We start from the raw sequence: 16892 nt of genomic DNA on the forward strand, positions 1-16892 counted from the left end.
ACCAATTAGTGTCGCCCTGACAGATTAGAACATGCAGCAACACCTCCCTGTCTTAAGGGCCCTCTTCTTTCTACTGCTCATAATGCTATTAATTAGAAAACTTCTTTAATTAGACAGCACACTGGGCCTGATTAAAATTAGACTTACTGGGTGAGCATTTGCACATAACACAAACACCCATAAGCAGAGACCACAGCACATGCATGTGCGTACAAAGACAACACTGTAGTACTCTGTGTATCACAGGGCAGTACACACGACAGAGCTGAGGGCTTGTGAGACTTTGAGTGGCAGGACTGTTGGCATGGTGGATGGTGGATGTGAAATCTCTGCCGTGCAGCTTCCTGGTTTTAGTCGTGTGACCTCCAAACAGTCCAGACAAGCAGACCCGGAGGCTAAAGCAAGCTAATCAAAAACAGCAAAGACCATACAAGGCTACCTCTTTCAGACTGTCTCAGAATAACAGGATTATAGTTTATCTCTCACCAGCAGTTATTTGATGCTGGTAGCATTTAAATTACATTCCACCAGGTAAGAAACATCCAGTCAGAGAAGGTGAGCAGCTATAATTCCAGGTAAGGCCCATATAGCACAACACACAATACTACTGGAGTACTATTGCATTGCATTTTACTTATATGTGTCATGGTTATACTGTAGTGAGATATTACTGTCAGTACCTGGAGGAAGAGTGGTTATTCTCCTCTCCTTGCTTTTATCAGCATTACTTTCCGGGGAAGGACACTCGTTCACCAGTGGTCGACTGAGTTCTTGAAGTGAAGAGGGTCACTGTTGGCCACTGGATCAAAGGGCAGAGAGTTGAGCCCTAAAGAAATTACAGTAGGATCCAGGTTAGATGACAAAGCAAGACTGGTGTGTTCCTAAAAGCAAGACTGGTGTGTTCCTAAAGGTATCTTAAAGGCGTAAAGATTTTGCTTCTCCATAACACAAAACAACCATTAAATTGGTTTTGGTACACTTGAATAAAACATGTATTATTATCATTCTTTTGCGATGTTCATTTATAACAAAAAACACTACTCTATGTTCCCTGGTGTATCTTACATGTTACAAAATGTACAGCGAGTTTGAAATAATGTCTAGATGTCTGATTTAAAAGTCATGAGACAAGCTTAACATTAACAGTCATGTCCATAGTTCCAAAAAACATGGCAAATACAATTGTTTGAATCCAGATAAAATGTCCATGTTGAGATGCTGGCCTCAGTTTCTAGATCTTACCTCACACACACACACACACACACACACACACACACACACACACACACACACACACACATAATATGACTCATCCAAATGCAAAAGACTTTGGGCTTTGATGCAAATCAAACAAATCTGCCTGATGGTTTTGAGCACATATTCTGTATTCTATAAATACTTTCATTTTTGCCTGCTCATTTTCTTATTATACTGCTCTCTTCGCAGACTCAACACTGCGACATTGAAAAGAGCAATAAATAAGGTCACAACTGAGTCACGATGTTCACAACGGTAACACGGAAGCTAAAATTGTGCCCATTACGAGGAAATGTATGGGCAATATATGATTGTTTGTGCATACAGTAATTCTGAGGAGGAAGTGCTGGGAAAACATCAGAGCCATGCTAACATGAAGACATATCAAACTACCCCAAAACACCCATTCCTGCAGGGTTTTATTATTAGCGTCTTGCAATAGAACTGGATGACAAATGAATCCTTCTCTTGGGATCTGTCACCTTTATTGATCACTCACAGATTTGGGTATCAAACAAACAAGCCTCTTTTGTTATTTGTGACATTGTGGTCTTTTGCAGTGAACTGGTTTTGTGACAGAGTTTTCTTTCATTTTCTTCTCACAGATCCCAGCCTTGATGACAATTTCGACAATATTAGATGAATGATTATCTTTGCATTTTTCATTTAAAAATTTACATAACTGATTTGATTGTGGCATCCCAATGAAACGTCGAAATTATACACTCAAATCTGATCTCTCAGTTTCCTTTTGAGGGTTAATTCAGCTAATCAGTTACATAAAAATCTAAAGGGACATCCTGTTTAAAAAGTACCATTTGCAGCATTAATGTTCATTAACATATATTTAACTTAGTATTCATAGTATTTAGTATTACTCCACTTGAGTAATACTAAGATTTTTTCTTCTGTAGCCTTTTATAAATTGTGAACAGAAATATTTGCTAGACCACACACCACATGTGATAGCAAAACTTAAGACTAAAGGGGTGTCTTTGTTTTTGTTTTGCTGATGACATGTACTTGTGGTCTTGTTTATTCCTCTCCATCCTTTTCTATTCGGTGGAACACATCAGGATGCACAGAAGATGTCCTGAAATTGGTCCCACATATTTACGGATGCTGCCCAGTGTCTAAATCACTGTTATGTCTCGTTCTATTTGTTGGACAAGACCAGGCCTACAATGTGTTTACAAGAGATTTTAATAGCTGCCTTCATTCAGCCGAGTGTCTTCTCCTATCAGATAACAGATGAAGCCTCTCCCTGCATGGTTTTTCACCGCTCCGTCTCTGTATTTGACTGTATTTCACATTTTCTTCTTTTAAGCATATATGACGTGTTTTTATGTAAGAATATCTGTCTGTTTGTATTTCTATCTTGTTTGTGTTTTGTTATTTCTGAACAATATTAGCCATTTTTCTCCTTCAGTAATATGGGTTTTGTGCCGGAACACTTCCTGTTAACAGACTTTTCAGATAAGCAATGCACCAGGGGTTTAATGTTTTCAGAAACAGTAATACAGATTTAACTGACACCTGTGAACTTCACATGGACAAACGAACTGCAAATATTTCAGATTTATGGAAAGAAACAAATTAAAAGATCATGGACTGTTAGAAGAAGAAGATCAGTCTCTGGTTATAGTTTATATAAATAAAATCAGTGTTGGCATCAAAGGTAACTTTATCATCCAGGTTAGTAGTTTCCAAGTATTTGCACTGCTAGACGGCAGAGACAGGCTCTCCTTTAACAGTGGTGAGAGCCAGAGAAGAACTTTTCCTTCAAAAGTTTATGAACATTTCTTTGGTCTGTTGAAGGAAAGACTGTTCACACCAACTGAACAGTTCTTCTTCTCATTGGAGAAGAAGAGTCATCTCAAACTTAAGAACATACCTGTCTCATGCTAAAGACACAAATATAATTCTTCCAGGGTGCAGAATAACCAGGAAAGGAGTCTGGAACAGAATGCAGTTTTAGTGGGATGAATAGATTAGCACACCAGGTAGAGGTTCAGTAGTGGCCTCCGAGCTTCTCTAGTCCACTTTAAGCTGAACAGACTGAATGCCCAAGAGTCCAGTCCAGCTTCCTCTAAGTGAAAACTATTCATGTCTGGGAGTAGGTCCCAAAGCACAAACCCACAACTAAAATATGAATACCCAACACACGAATTATCCTTCAAGTTCTTATTATGTCCCTCTTTAATCTGAAATAATGTTTCAGAGGATGTAATGGTGCAGTTTACGACACTGAAGTAATTGCATTTAAGCAAGAACTTAGAAACTACATTAAGATGTGTTTACTTTATTGTTTTATATTCTCTTGAGTTCTTGTTGTTGTTGTTTTATTCCACACATTTCTTCCTCATCAAAACCTGGTACGTACATTACACATAATGCAATTTGATTGCTGGCAGTTCCACTGTTCCCCCTGGAGCCACAAAAGGCTTTATAAAGGCTTTTTTTCACATATACAGTAATACTCCCCAAAACCTGTAAGCAGACCTGGAAGATTAAAATTGGTGGAGTTTATCATTAGTTGACGATCAAAAATTGTTCATCATTTTCCTATTAAACATTTAAGCTACTAATCATTTCAGCTGTAAAATTTCTAACAAAGTGAAATGTAAGAAAGGGAGTGAAGAGAAAATATCCCTGAGAGCTCCCCCTCTAACCACAAACCAAACAAAAACACTTCTTTTGCATTTGAGATAAGAGCTATTCTCAGCAGGCACAATTTCATGCCAGAATGATAACCAAAGCTGCAACACGCTGCCTGAAATGCATCAACGCCATCGCAGCTGCATCACTTCAAATCAACACACAAATCCTTAAAAAACAAGCAAATCAAAGTACAATGAAACACCTTCGTTTTTTCAGGTATTTCGGTTTTAACTAGTCTGTGACACCGAAAACGTGTATACCTTCATCCCCCTCCTTGTAAACATGGTTCTTCAAATTGACTCTGTTGCTTCCCTTTTTAGAAAACAAAGTCCTTCCTCTGACAGGTGAATACTAATGCAAATATTCACACATGCTTGAGCTTGCAGCTGTGTTTTTCCGCAAAAAGTCCTCCACCCGCTGCTGTCTGTGTAATGCAACTGTCTGGAGTTACATCAAACCCACCTACGTGAATCCTTTCACGTGCTGCATCAGTCTGTCTTTCCTGAGATGTCTGCAGCCCATCAACATCCATCTGTCTGGGATTTCCCCTACCCTCGGTGCCGCATGACAGACTGAGCAAAGTGTCAGTTCATCTTTTTGTTGCCGTTTTGACATTACAGCTGTCAGTCTACAGGCTGATCTTTGTCCACTTTTCATCCAAGGCATTCGGAGGCATAAAAAGAAACACGAGAGCTAAAAGATCAGATTGTGAAAGCGCAGAAAGGAGGACAGAGTAAGCTTGTACGCAGGGGCGCTGCTAGAAATTCTGGGGCTCACAACCAGATGCAGTGCCCCACCCTGATGTGCCTAACATGCGATAGCAACCCACTTGCCATGCTAAACAACCTGTAGAAGTTTGTTGTTGTTGTTTTTATATTTAACCCAGTATATGTTTTCTGGTATATCTGTGCACTGGGGATGTCAGTTTCAGTTCAACGTTAACTAACTGATTGGCTTTTAAGAAAGATCAAGATCAATTAAATTTGCCTCTTCAATAACTCAATGAACTTTGTTGGTCTGAGATGTGCATGCTAGTCATTCATAGCCAGACTTTATCACACTTGTTACCTTATTATCATACTTTGCATATCTAAATCAGCACTGATAAAGTACAAATACTTGTAAGGTAGTTATTGTTTACAAAAGCTGTCCAGAAGTTGGATGTCAGAGCTCTACTGTCTGCCCTGTCTACCTTCACTTTTAGCTCACCTTTATTCTTCTCATGTCACAGTACTCTCAGTGGCATAAAGCGTTACCTCTAAGAATCACTCGCCCTCAAACACACTGATTGGCAGCATATCACCTTGGACTGGATCTCGCCACACTTTCTCCCCCAGTTAGCAGAGACTTGATGTTTGGCTGCGAGCCACTTTTGGCCATGGCATGCAAGTGCTTGTCGTCATGTGGTGCAGCATAGTGCCAGCATTCAAACTAAACTGAAGAATTGCCAAATATAATTGACATTAGTGCTCTGGTCAATGTGTGTGTGTGTGTGTGTGTTTGTGTGTGCATGTGCAATATTAATATTGCATTGCATTGTGTGAATTAAATTTGGGCATCAAGAACTGCCTTTTTCCCCACCCATCTCAACATTTGAATTAAATTAAATTAAAATATAGCTTCTGCTGATCAATTTCTGAACAAATTTCATGCTATAATTTTATATAACAACAGCAGTGCCAACACCTACTTGTGTATCCACAGAAAATGGTTATCTGTCTACAACTACAGTCATGTGAGTTGAATGCATGCAGTTTTTCCCCTCTAATGATGCATTTGTTTTATTTAATGGTGACTACAACATTATTCTCAGTTACCCTACTCAGCTATTGCTGAGTTGCTTGTTCTCATAAATAAGTAAACCTCAAAATATCCAAGTACCCTGAAAAGATACCACTGTCCACCATCACAATGATTACTTCACTAGCTCAGTGCTCCCACTTCCAACATTTATTAGTTAATGTAACTTTACGAAGTAAAATGTAGGTTGCACGAAATCTCCTGGCTGAATGGTGACCAGTTTTCATTGTAGACTAAATGAATGAATAAACCGATTCTAGTTTTATTAATGTACCCACATTGTGAGGTACTAAAGGAAAAATGGCTTCCCTGACTGTTGCAGGTAGAGAAGGGTTATTAATAATGTTGTAAAAAATGATAAATATCAAAATCACCTGGGGTCACCAACCTTCCAAAAGGAGAAACTGATAACTTACTTTGCTGAATACAAACAAGTCTTACCTTAAAATTGTCACTGTTCAAGAAAAATTTGTGAGTTCCTTGAGAGGAAAGAAAATTTTGTGCAGAAAATCGTTTAGTGGCACATTTGGTGTATAATTTTCACAGTAACCCAGCAGAGAATTGCTATTCAACTCTACAGGGCCCTTCAGTAGAGCAAACAAGGATCCGATTAATCTATTTGTCAGCCAACAGAACACGAAGCTGCAACTACTTTGACAATCATTTGAGTTACCGTCCATCTATTTTCAGTCACTTATCTGAGTCTGGATCATGGGATAAGAAAGGCAGTCCAGGCATCCTTCTCCTGAGCTAACTGCTTTCAGCTGGGACCCTAAGACCTTCCAAGGCCAGAAGGGGTAAGTAATTCCTCCAGCTGCTCCGGGTCTGCCTTGAGGCCTCTGCCCAGTTGGATAGACCTCTGAAGTGAGATGTCTAGGAGGCATCGTTATCAGATGCCCGAACCACCTCAAGTGATTTCTTTCGACATGAAGCAGAATAGAAACAAACTCCCCTCGGATGTCTGAGCTCCTTATCAAAATCCCTAAGGGTGGGCACAGCCACCCTGCGAAAGAAACTCAACTCAGTCTCTTGTTTCTGCAACCTAATTTTTCCGGTCACTAGCTAGAGCATATAACCACAAGTTAAAGCTGGAACAAAGATCCACCAGCAACTCTGCTTCTTCTACAGTTCTGTACCATCCAACCACCATAAGACTCTGATATACCTTAACTCCTTCACTTGGGTGCGACTCACTCAGCGAGGAGTCTGGGGTTTTCTGAATACTTTTCCATGTATCTTGGCCTCAGGCTCAAAGGTGCCGATTCTCATCACAGCTGTTTCCCACTCAGCTGCAAACCATCCCACGATGGGATGGGAAGCAGTGTTTCAGACCAACTTTTTACTAAGGAAGTACTGTGATGACATCACAAAAAAAATCACAAACCAAGCTGCAAATTTCTTTTGACAACTAACTTGGGACACAATGTCCCACTGAACACAATTCAAGGGGAAATCAAAGGGACCTGGAATCACTCTGGAGCAAATCAAAATCAAGAAATGAGCGCTGTTTTTTTTATTTATTTATTTTTAGCACAAAACAAATTAAGGCAGCAATGAAGCATATTGCAGGAGCCAGTCAGTTCACTGTAGTATTACACCAGGTTGTCTTCCTGGCCTCCTCTGTGTTGAAATGCTTACAACCCTACATTGCACCACAAATTTGTCTGCTATGCTAAAGCCTGTCTGTTGAAGTTAATCAGTTGTGTAAATATACAGATCATTGAATCTAGTGATGGAAATACAAGCACGTTAAACAGCAGAAAATTGGCACACATTAGCAGGTGAAGTCGCGCATCTGGAAGTCTGTGTTCAAGTCCGAGAGTTACCAGTGAGAAGCAGTCTATCCAGCCATGAAAAAACATGCATAGATTACTGTGTGCTCATCCATCTGAAGCAGGGTAAGGTTCACTTCCAGAGACATAAAATAATAGCACATAGTGCGTGAGTATTAGATTTGTTTTTTTACATATCTTTTTATAGAACCTCCATGTTTATTTGCTCATGCAGCTCGAAGGATTTGACTGCTATGACAATGAAAAATATCAAGGACATTTGAATTAATGCATGAACTAAGACGGCGCTGAAAATATGAGACAGACCGTGTTTTATGCTGCTCCAATCCTCATAAATATCCACAATGAATCTATTTAAACCCAGTTTAAATAGATAAACCAGGCACATATCAGGAGAGGAGGCAATGAGGAAGGCGCTGTCAAGACAAATTTGCTTCAAAGCTTGATTTTACAGTATTTCTGTTATGAAAAATTTGAGGAATGCACAGTAGGCCCGCATTCTCTCAACAACTGAATCAAGCTCTCTTCAGCTATTTGTTCTCAAAGGTCTAATTTGTATTTGCAAGGTTGTAGCTTGTATTTGGCCCTGGCTGTATATTCCAGTTAATAAATCTTCTCTTTTGTTTTTAAATACAGACACATTGCCTTTTGCTATTACGAAAACTACCCCGCGACCCTGACGGATAAGCGGTATAGAAAATGGATGGATGGATATTACGAAAACTACAGAATGAAACAGAACTCACTATGATCTCTGATCTATTTGCTACCACAAGAGTTAGAAAGTAGCATTTTCCGTACACATACAATAGTTTTTCAGTAATCATATAATCAGGAATCAGTTTCTTTGTATATCTTCAGAAACAGACATGCATACTGGCTTTTCACAAACGGATATCGCAACAGGATATTTTCAGACCGCTGGGGCATCACACTTTATTTCAGTATATTAGACAAAGGCCAATAAGTGAACACTTTTCAGGTCATCTTTAATCAGCAAATTGTCTGAAAGGCTACTCTGTGCAATAAGTTCCTCTGAGGGGTCATAACCTTTCACAGAGGGGCTTGAATGAAAGTCGGCCATCTATGACCTTTCTGTCATCAGTTGAATTAGCTGCTTCCTCCCCGCCGAACAACGATATCCAGACAGAGGGTGACAGAGCCAATGTCATACTTTTTACAAAAATGATATCACTCATAGAGGCTGAAAGGCATAGCACTCTGTCATAGCAGAGGGTCTATGGTGCAGTGCAACCACTCACATTAATCCAACAGCTGATAACCCATGCCCAGGTTGGCTGCTATTAGTTATATTCAAGTGACACATTTCTGGTTGCATCATGTGAGGTGATAGCTCCAAGATTAGCTTCCTGTCACCACCAGCAGCTTTGTTCCCATATCTGGAAGTCTGCCCATGACAATGAGTCAAAGGACTTCTAAGAGTCTCTAGGTGAGAAGACACACTAATAGATAAGTCAACCACTGACACAAGTCATTGTTCTATTCATAGCCTGGACTTTCCGGCCCAACAACACAACATTGCTTGGCAGTAAAATCAAGCAAGGTGTCAAACTAGAAATGCTGAGTGAAAGATGACTCCAGCAGATGAATAAACAAGGCGTCTGACTGATTTGGCTTAGCAGTAGCTGTTTAAGCACACTGTGTATGTGAAGCTTCCTAATAAGGATATTAACCTGGCTTTTCACTTCGTGTCTGAGTGAACTGAGCAGAAAAGGCAATAAGGGGTCAAATTTATACAGTGACTAAAAGTAAACAATAACAAACACCTTGTTATTTTGTCAGAGTCCCATTCTAGAGATTTGAGGACACAGTAATTACCTGGCCAAAAAAGCAAACTGCACTTCAGAAACAAAACTTCATGAATTCAGGGTCCCCACAGACCCTCAGTCTGTTTATGTGTGGTGTCTAAAAAAACACCTCTAATCAATCTGTCAGACATCTTGGCTGCAGATGTGCAAATGCAGCCAGATGGACAGCCTTCAACCACGGGATCTTAGCACAGTGGGCTACTTATCACATGTCATGACCAATGACGACATGTGAAGGAATATTTATCAATAGCTTCTCAGTGTGCCCACACATCTGCCTCTAGTGAAGATATGAAAGACCCATACATTCTGAAAATGCACACATACAGCTAATAAACAGGATGAAAAACACTTCACTGTTTTGATTCACTCTCATTGCTCTTATCAGCAATGTGTGCAGCCTCAGCAGGCAGCTGTATACAGCTGAGACCCTTGCCCACAAGCAAATTAGACCAAAAAAGTTAGTGACTCACTGATGAATATACAGTATTATTACATATCATTTAGCTGCTAAAGAGCCAGACATTTCCTTCATGAGAGTGAAAACTGGGGCTTACATTCAACAGAAGGAAACACAACTCTGTATTAATGCTAATGTTGCATCACGTGTGGAATGTGTCAATAAGCAATGGTCAGCATGTTAGTCATGTCTCCCTAAAAAGTGAATATGATTAAAAATATGATTGAAAAGATTAATGCAGCTTTACATTAGCTTCCATGCAAAATGCATGTAGTTTTTTCTTTGAATTAAGGGAGCACAAATGCTCTTTTTCACTCTCAATTTATTTACACACATTTACTATAACTACAGACAAATCACATTGGCTATAAATCATTTTTTTATTTTTCTATAATTTGGAGCCACTTTCAGAGGACATCATAAAGGTTCTGTAAGAAGAAATGAAAGGAGAGCAAAACAGTCAAATGACGTACAATAAATGTCCCTGGCCGTATTCATATCGGGTTGATACCAAGACGATGGTCCACCAAGACGCTCCAGCTTGGCCTTAAACATCATCAGCCTTAAAATAATTTACTTTATTTTTGAATAACATATACTGACACACTTTTTAAACAGAAGTGGAGGCTTGCTGAAAAACATATTGTGCTCAAAAGTGTGCGTGGTGCCGTGAATGCTTGATGAATTGCCAATGCAGAGTAAGGTATCCATGGTGACATCGTAGCATGTGGTGACAGATATCTGTTGGCAATTGTGCCAGCTGCTGTGGTTCAGTTTGACTGTTTCTACACAGATCAGAATGCAGAAAAACCGAATATCTCAGCTGCACCAGCTGTCAACTCCATGTTGTACACTCACTGTGAGGCTGTGTGAGATTCATACTCTCTCATACTCTCGTACACAGGGACGTACACACACTTGTGCGAGCGTGCAAACAATGCACACTGGCTCAGGCAAGCGCACACAGGCATACATAAACACAAACACACGCCTACATGCTCTCTTTGTTGTGTCTGTATCACACTCAGCCACATGCACTTTTGCATGCAACAGCCACACATCTTATATACATGTAGTGACGACTTAACAAATGGACACCTTCCTGTGAAAACAGGCTTAAGAAGGAAGCTTCTTTTCCATAAACTGTGCTTTGTGTGGACTGTTTGTTAACATTCTTGTACAAAGAGGCCAGTAGCAGATTTTATGGTATCAGGCCATTTACTGAGACAGCAGAAGCTGTGTGAATGAAATTGGTGGTGTGAGACTGCCTCATTTCTACAGCTTTAGAAGAAGAGCGGAGAGAGATCTAGAAAATGCAGAAAAGGTTTCTGTTTCCATTGACAATAAAGCCATGAATAGAGCCTACTCACTGTTCTGTGCTATGGGGATATTGAACACAAATAGGACAGAAAAAAAATTGCAAAAAGCCATCATCTTACCAAAAAAGATGCAAAAACTTTAAATAGATGCCTAATGGTTTAATTCAAAACCACATGGGAATTCTTATGAATCTTTCATCAACCCATTAATGAAGGTTAATGAAGATGCAGACTGCGAAGAAAAAGAAAACAGTTTCCAGTGTCAGGACTTGGCAAAATATAATGAATTCCCTAGCTGAGCGAGTGACATTTAAAAATGAGACTTCTTTCACAAAATATCACTATGTGCCCTATTCAGAGCATATGATTTTAACTTTTAGTATCACCCAGATAAAATATATAAATATATATTTTTGGCAATTCATACGAGTACCCCATCCCCATAGTCATTTTATATTCATACGGTCACTTTCTGTTTGGCATTTTACATTACCGCGTGCAGGTTTTCAGATATCTTACTTAATCCTCATGCTCTCGACACGCAGTGCTTATTCTCACCAGCTTTTGTTGTGAATTCACCACGAGTCCATCTTGACAACACCTCTCTATTCACAACTTTGCCACATGCTCTCTTCTTACCAGTTTGGTGAGGCAAATGATGCGTTCAAGCATGCGTATGGAGTGACACAAAGGTGGACGCTACTCTTAAAACATGCTGCATAGCTTCTTAAATATACCGTACTTTATTTTATCTATTTTCATATGCCCTTCATCATTAGATATATCCTGTCCATCCTCACAAGCTCCTGTTTACTTATAGGTTCAACAAAAACAGAGTGCATTCAGGCCAGAATCATGTCATCAGTATTCATTACATTGGTGACAAGGAGAAAATTCCTCCTCAGCCCCTCAGACCTCAGGGAATCCACTGAAGGTTAATTTATTTAAATCCTCCATCCACTCATCTCTATTCCATTAAACTCTGTTAATAAATCTTTGGTTTGCAATGTAATCTGTTTTCCACTGCCGAAGGTCTCAGCCTTAGCTGTATTCTGCACTCACGCTTATGTATGTGTGCTCAAAGATTAACATGGCAGCAGATAAGGTCATGTTCAAATCAGTAGATTGTGAGTGTTTGCAGACGTGTGTGAAACCATGCACAGACTTCTGCCCTTTGAATGTGACTAAAAAGCCTGGCTTAATTAATCAAGTGCAGCTCATGGTGGGGGGCAATATAAATCAAGAGCCCTCTCACAACCCCATGCTGCTCTAGAGTCCCAGAGGTCCTGTAAAGTCCAGGTCCATGGCCTGAAACAAAATTTCACATCTGCCCTCTCCTGTTTTTATCCCATAATAAAGAATATGGTCATAGCTCTCTGGTCACGATAGCATCTATTACTCTGAGGTACAAGGGGACCTTGGCTACACAGACAAGCATTGCATCATTATTACAGCATGTCATGTCAATGTTGCACAGATGCTGCTATGATAATGACTGTTAAAACCTCAGCTGTTGGTTTAACAGTGGGTAAAGCCATTTGCAGTCTGTTGGAGAGGACGTCTCATAGGACTCCATGTGGTTTTTGTGTTCAAGAGGATTTGTTAAAGTGAGGCTCGGAGGACCAGAGGAGTGATGAGAGAGGAGTGACCAGAAAACTGGCTCCTGAGGACCTCAGCACTGGTAGAAAGGTTATTGTATAGTCTGAGGTGTGTGAAAGCACACATGTAATGGCAAGTTCAAAATATAGATAATGTCCAGACATGATGCGTCAGAAATAAAGCTGATTAATTATGTTGTATGCGAGGCTGCACAGGCATGTGGGCAACGCCATTCCACTGATAAACAGTTGGTGGTGCTAAAGTGCACTGCACCAAACCAACACGAAAAAAAAAAACTGCAAGCTAGAAATGGTTAAGAACAAAGTAAGATATAAAATATTCAACTAAATCTGCTTAACAAGTGATTTATGAGCAAGGAGATACATTGAGCATCTTTTGTTGGGCTAAAGGACCCCCGTGCTGCATTGTTGAACATGTGACATTAAATGGGCTGCCACACACAAATTTTTTTAAAAGTTATACCTGAGTTTTTTTAGTTTTACTTCTATATAGACTAGGTTTTACATTTTCTTCATTTACTCTGAGCTTATTCGTTTGAACTGATGCTCTGTAACACATTTCACATATTCAAAGGTGTGTTTTTACTTGACCTTTTTGTATAGACATTATTCAGAGTACGAAATTCCTTATCAGAATCAGAAATCAGAATCAGAATTGACTTTATTGCCATGTAAGTGAAGAGGTTTCACATTACTAGGAATTTGTCTTGGTGATTGGTGCATACATAGAACATAACAGTAACATATAATTGAAGAATAAAATAAAATAAAAAATAAAAATAAAAATAAAATAGAATAAGGTAACACAAAATAAAATAAGTGAAATAAATATTTTTCTGGAGGTAGTTCAAAAGTAAGGTAGTGCAGGGTGGAATATAGTGCAAGTGGGTGAGGTAGACAGTGCAAATGAACAGCAGGTGGACAGTGAATGAGCACAATTGCTAAGGTGCAGGGCAGCATGTTAGTCAGTTGGTGTTCAACAGTCTAACAGCACAGGGGAAGAAACTGTTCTTGTGGCGTGAGGTTTTGGTCCTCTATAATTCTCTTGAAAGGAAAGATGTCGACCCTCTTTTAATATAACTGTCAAATTCTGCACATTTAAGAAGAAATCTGTTGAAGTACTGCCTGGTGGCTGGTTAATTTGTGTTAATTTGTGAATATCTGCATCATATCTCCGCTCAGACGTAGCTTAATTGGACACACTGCTGCTTGAAGTGTGCTTCTTTACTGTTTACTCTGGACCACTCAACAACAAAGCAGCTGTATACGCAGAGGAAAGCCATGACCACTTCATGATGGAAGGCTGCCAGACCCCTGCTGACACTTGATTGGACAAGAGGTGTTCTGACAGTTAGGTATAGAATGAAAATCTATTCCTTAGTAAAACACAGAGTGTTTCACTTCTGCTTAAAAACCTTTGTTTTCAAACTATGCTACAAGCTTTTTAAAGTGCTGGTTGTCCCACAGAAAAGAAAAATGACCAAAGATGTCCAACAGCCACTTTGAAACTTCTTCTGAGCTTCTGAGACTGAATAAAGCTAAGCTAGCATCAGTTTCTGTCACATCAGCCACATAGCATCTAAAGCCATTTTCACCAACTAAAAGACAAGAGTCTGAATGTAACATACAATACATTTTTTTATCCTGTCATCGGATTAAGAAAGTGTTTGCTTGAGTGTGAAGCCAATATATACTGTAAATTCATCCATCCATCCATTTTCTATACCGCTTATCTGTCAGGGTCGCGGGAACTGTAAATTCATTATGAATCAATTTTTAATCACTAAAGAAGTCATTTATAAATATGTGTGATGCTCCATCGTTTTTTTAAGTGTTTTACCGCAGTTTTATTTCTTAGAACGGCTGTGTAAATCTTTTTTGGGATCCACTTTGCTACAATCACCACACAGCCAAGCATTACTCCTGTGGCGTTGACCAGCCATCCCTGCAGCATGCCACCAGCACTTTTGCTGTTGCCATTTGAGTTTGCCTTTACCTAAGTACTAATCTCCACTTCTTTAGCATCTCTCCGTCCCTGGACCCCCCAGTGGCATTTCTCTTCAATCAAGCAGGGAGGACAATAAGCTTAAGTTCTTTTGTCCATGCAACTGTGATGATTACATTTGATAGCATCTGAATCAGAATGAATTATAAACCCTGAGCAATGACGCAAGGGAGAGCTTTAGTGCCAAAAGCCTTCTGTCAAAAGAACAGACTTTCTTCTTTAAAGCTTTCCCAGTATAGTTTTAGTGAATAAGCCTGGGGAGAACGATAGCCAGATGGCTGCTTGTCATTCTCTATGAGTCTGTCAGCTTTCTGATCAGCAAACCCAGGCATGCTATGGCAATTCAAATTCAAGGGTTTTTATATTATGCGTCACCACTTGACTTTGCGTTTTGACAACAACTTATCACACCGTGATTTAGAAAATCAATTTAGAAAAAAAGAGAAAATTATCAATTATAAAATAGCAAGCCAAATTATAAAATAGCAAGCCAAAAATCAAATCAACGATAAGAAATTGTTGGTTGACACAAAACCTGGCAAATATTTCAAAAAGCAATAAGTTGTTCAAGCTGTTCAAGACAAAAAGAAAAAGAAAAAAATATTCCCCTGTGTGAAGTTCTTTGACTGTTCTTCTCTCTTTTATACAATTGTACATTGAATATGTTTGGATATGGACTGTTGGTCAGACAAACCCAAATGTCTGAGGATGTCAGATTTCGACTTTAGGAAATTAAGATTATCATTTTTCACTGTGTTTTGATGCGTTACTGAATGATCAATTAGTGAATTGAAAAAGCAATTTTCTTCTGTATTACTCCAGCAGCTGTTGTTTCTAAGTTATATGATGATTTGTTAGCGTTGAACTCATCAGAGACTCTGCACCCCACCCAGCAGTGAGTGCAGCTCGGTGCTGACGATGTGTTGACAGACTAAGAAACACAATCATTTATTTGATTTATTCAGATGCCCCGAATTTTCGAGAGTACACACTGAAGCGACGCGGTGAGTCATTTCTTGACAGGAACAACAGAAGGCAGGCTGAATCATTATTAAAGTCTCTATGTAACAAAGAGAAATAAACCAAGTGGTGTTTTGTACAGTGAATCAGAACTGCCGCAGGACAAACAGATGGCTTTCTTGCTGAATGCTTGTCGACTTGGTCCTGAGATTCTCTGTGATCAATTTTTTAAAATTTCAAACAATTAGCATATAAAATCTACGATTACGAGACATGCCGCACTAATGGGGACAGACATGTATGTTCTAATAACCCACAGAAGTAATCCTCAGTCTACTTTTGACCTCGTGTCCAAAAAGAAACACAGGCCTGCATGTGTCTTTTGTCAACACCTTTTCAATTCACCAGTTCTTCAGCTGCTATCCCCCATTTCCTCCTGTTTCCTCCTTTTGGCCCACTGGAGAAAATGTATAGCGCAAATGCACTGTGGCAGCTCAAAAGAAGCACCTGTTGAGACCACTTCAGCTGAAATTCTCAGCCATTTGCACCATTTCTTGCTTTAGAAAAGAGGATAAAGATGGATGGCGAGGGGGAAAGATTAAAACAGACCTCACTGTGGAAATGTATTACAATTTCCCCATGAGCTGGACAAATGGCATTTGAATTGATGGCACCATTTGCAGGATGGCAAGAAGAGAATCAACCTTTCAAGACAGGAAATGACCTGGTCACCGACACCATTACTGCAGTAAAGGAGAAAGATAATCTAACTGTCCATACATTACCATTTGACTGCTGAGGAAAAAAGCAACCAAGGCGGTCAGACTTAATTTAGGTAACGTTATAAAATGCCTTGCAACACCGATATTTTGCACTGTCAATATCCCAAACTCAATCAAAGTGTTCACACCCGGTGATTAAACGGATTGAAATGATAATAGCTGACATCAAGGCTAGTCTGACATTTCACACCTGCATAATTAGATTTTTTTTGGTTAAAACAGAGTAATTCAAACAGATTCAGGATCAGCAGTTTAAAAACTCAAGTGATACTCAGATGAATAGTTCAGCTCAAGGATATGGTTTATATAAATAATTTCCACTTTAACAGGACTTTCAAAGGCTTATATGCTGTGAAGTTTGGACAGTGGACATTAGTGCAATGCTACTAATTTCGAGGAGATAGCAG

The 16892-nt window shown here is 39.4% G+C and overlaps 1 pseudogene; it reads right to left on the reverse strand.

The window, feature by feature from the left end:
• LOC124068632 overlaps window positions 1-16892 on the reverse strand; it is a 175875-nt pseudogene that overhangs the window by 86691 nt on the left and 72292 nt on the right.

The sequence above is a fragment of the Scatophagus argus genome, chromosome 12 (assembly GCF_020382885.2).
Source record: "Scatophagus argus isolate fScaArg1 chromosome 12, fScaArg1.pri, whole genome shotgun sequence".
Classification (NCBI taxonomy): Eukaryota; Metazoa; Chordata; class Actinopteri; family Scatophagidae; genus Scatophagus; species Scatophagus argus.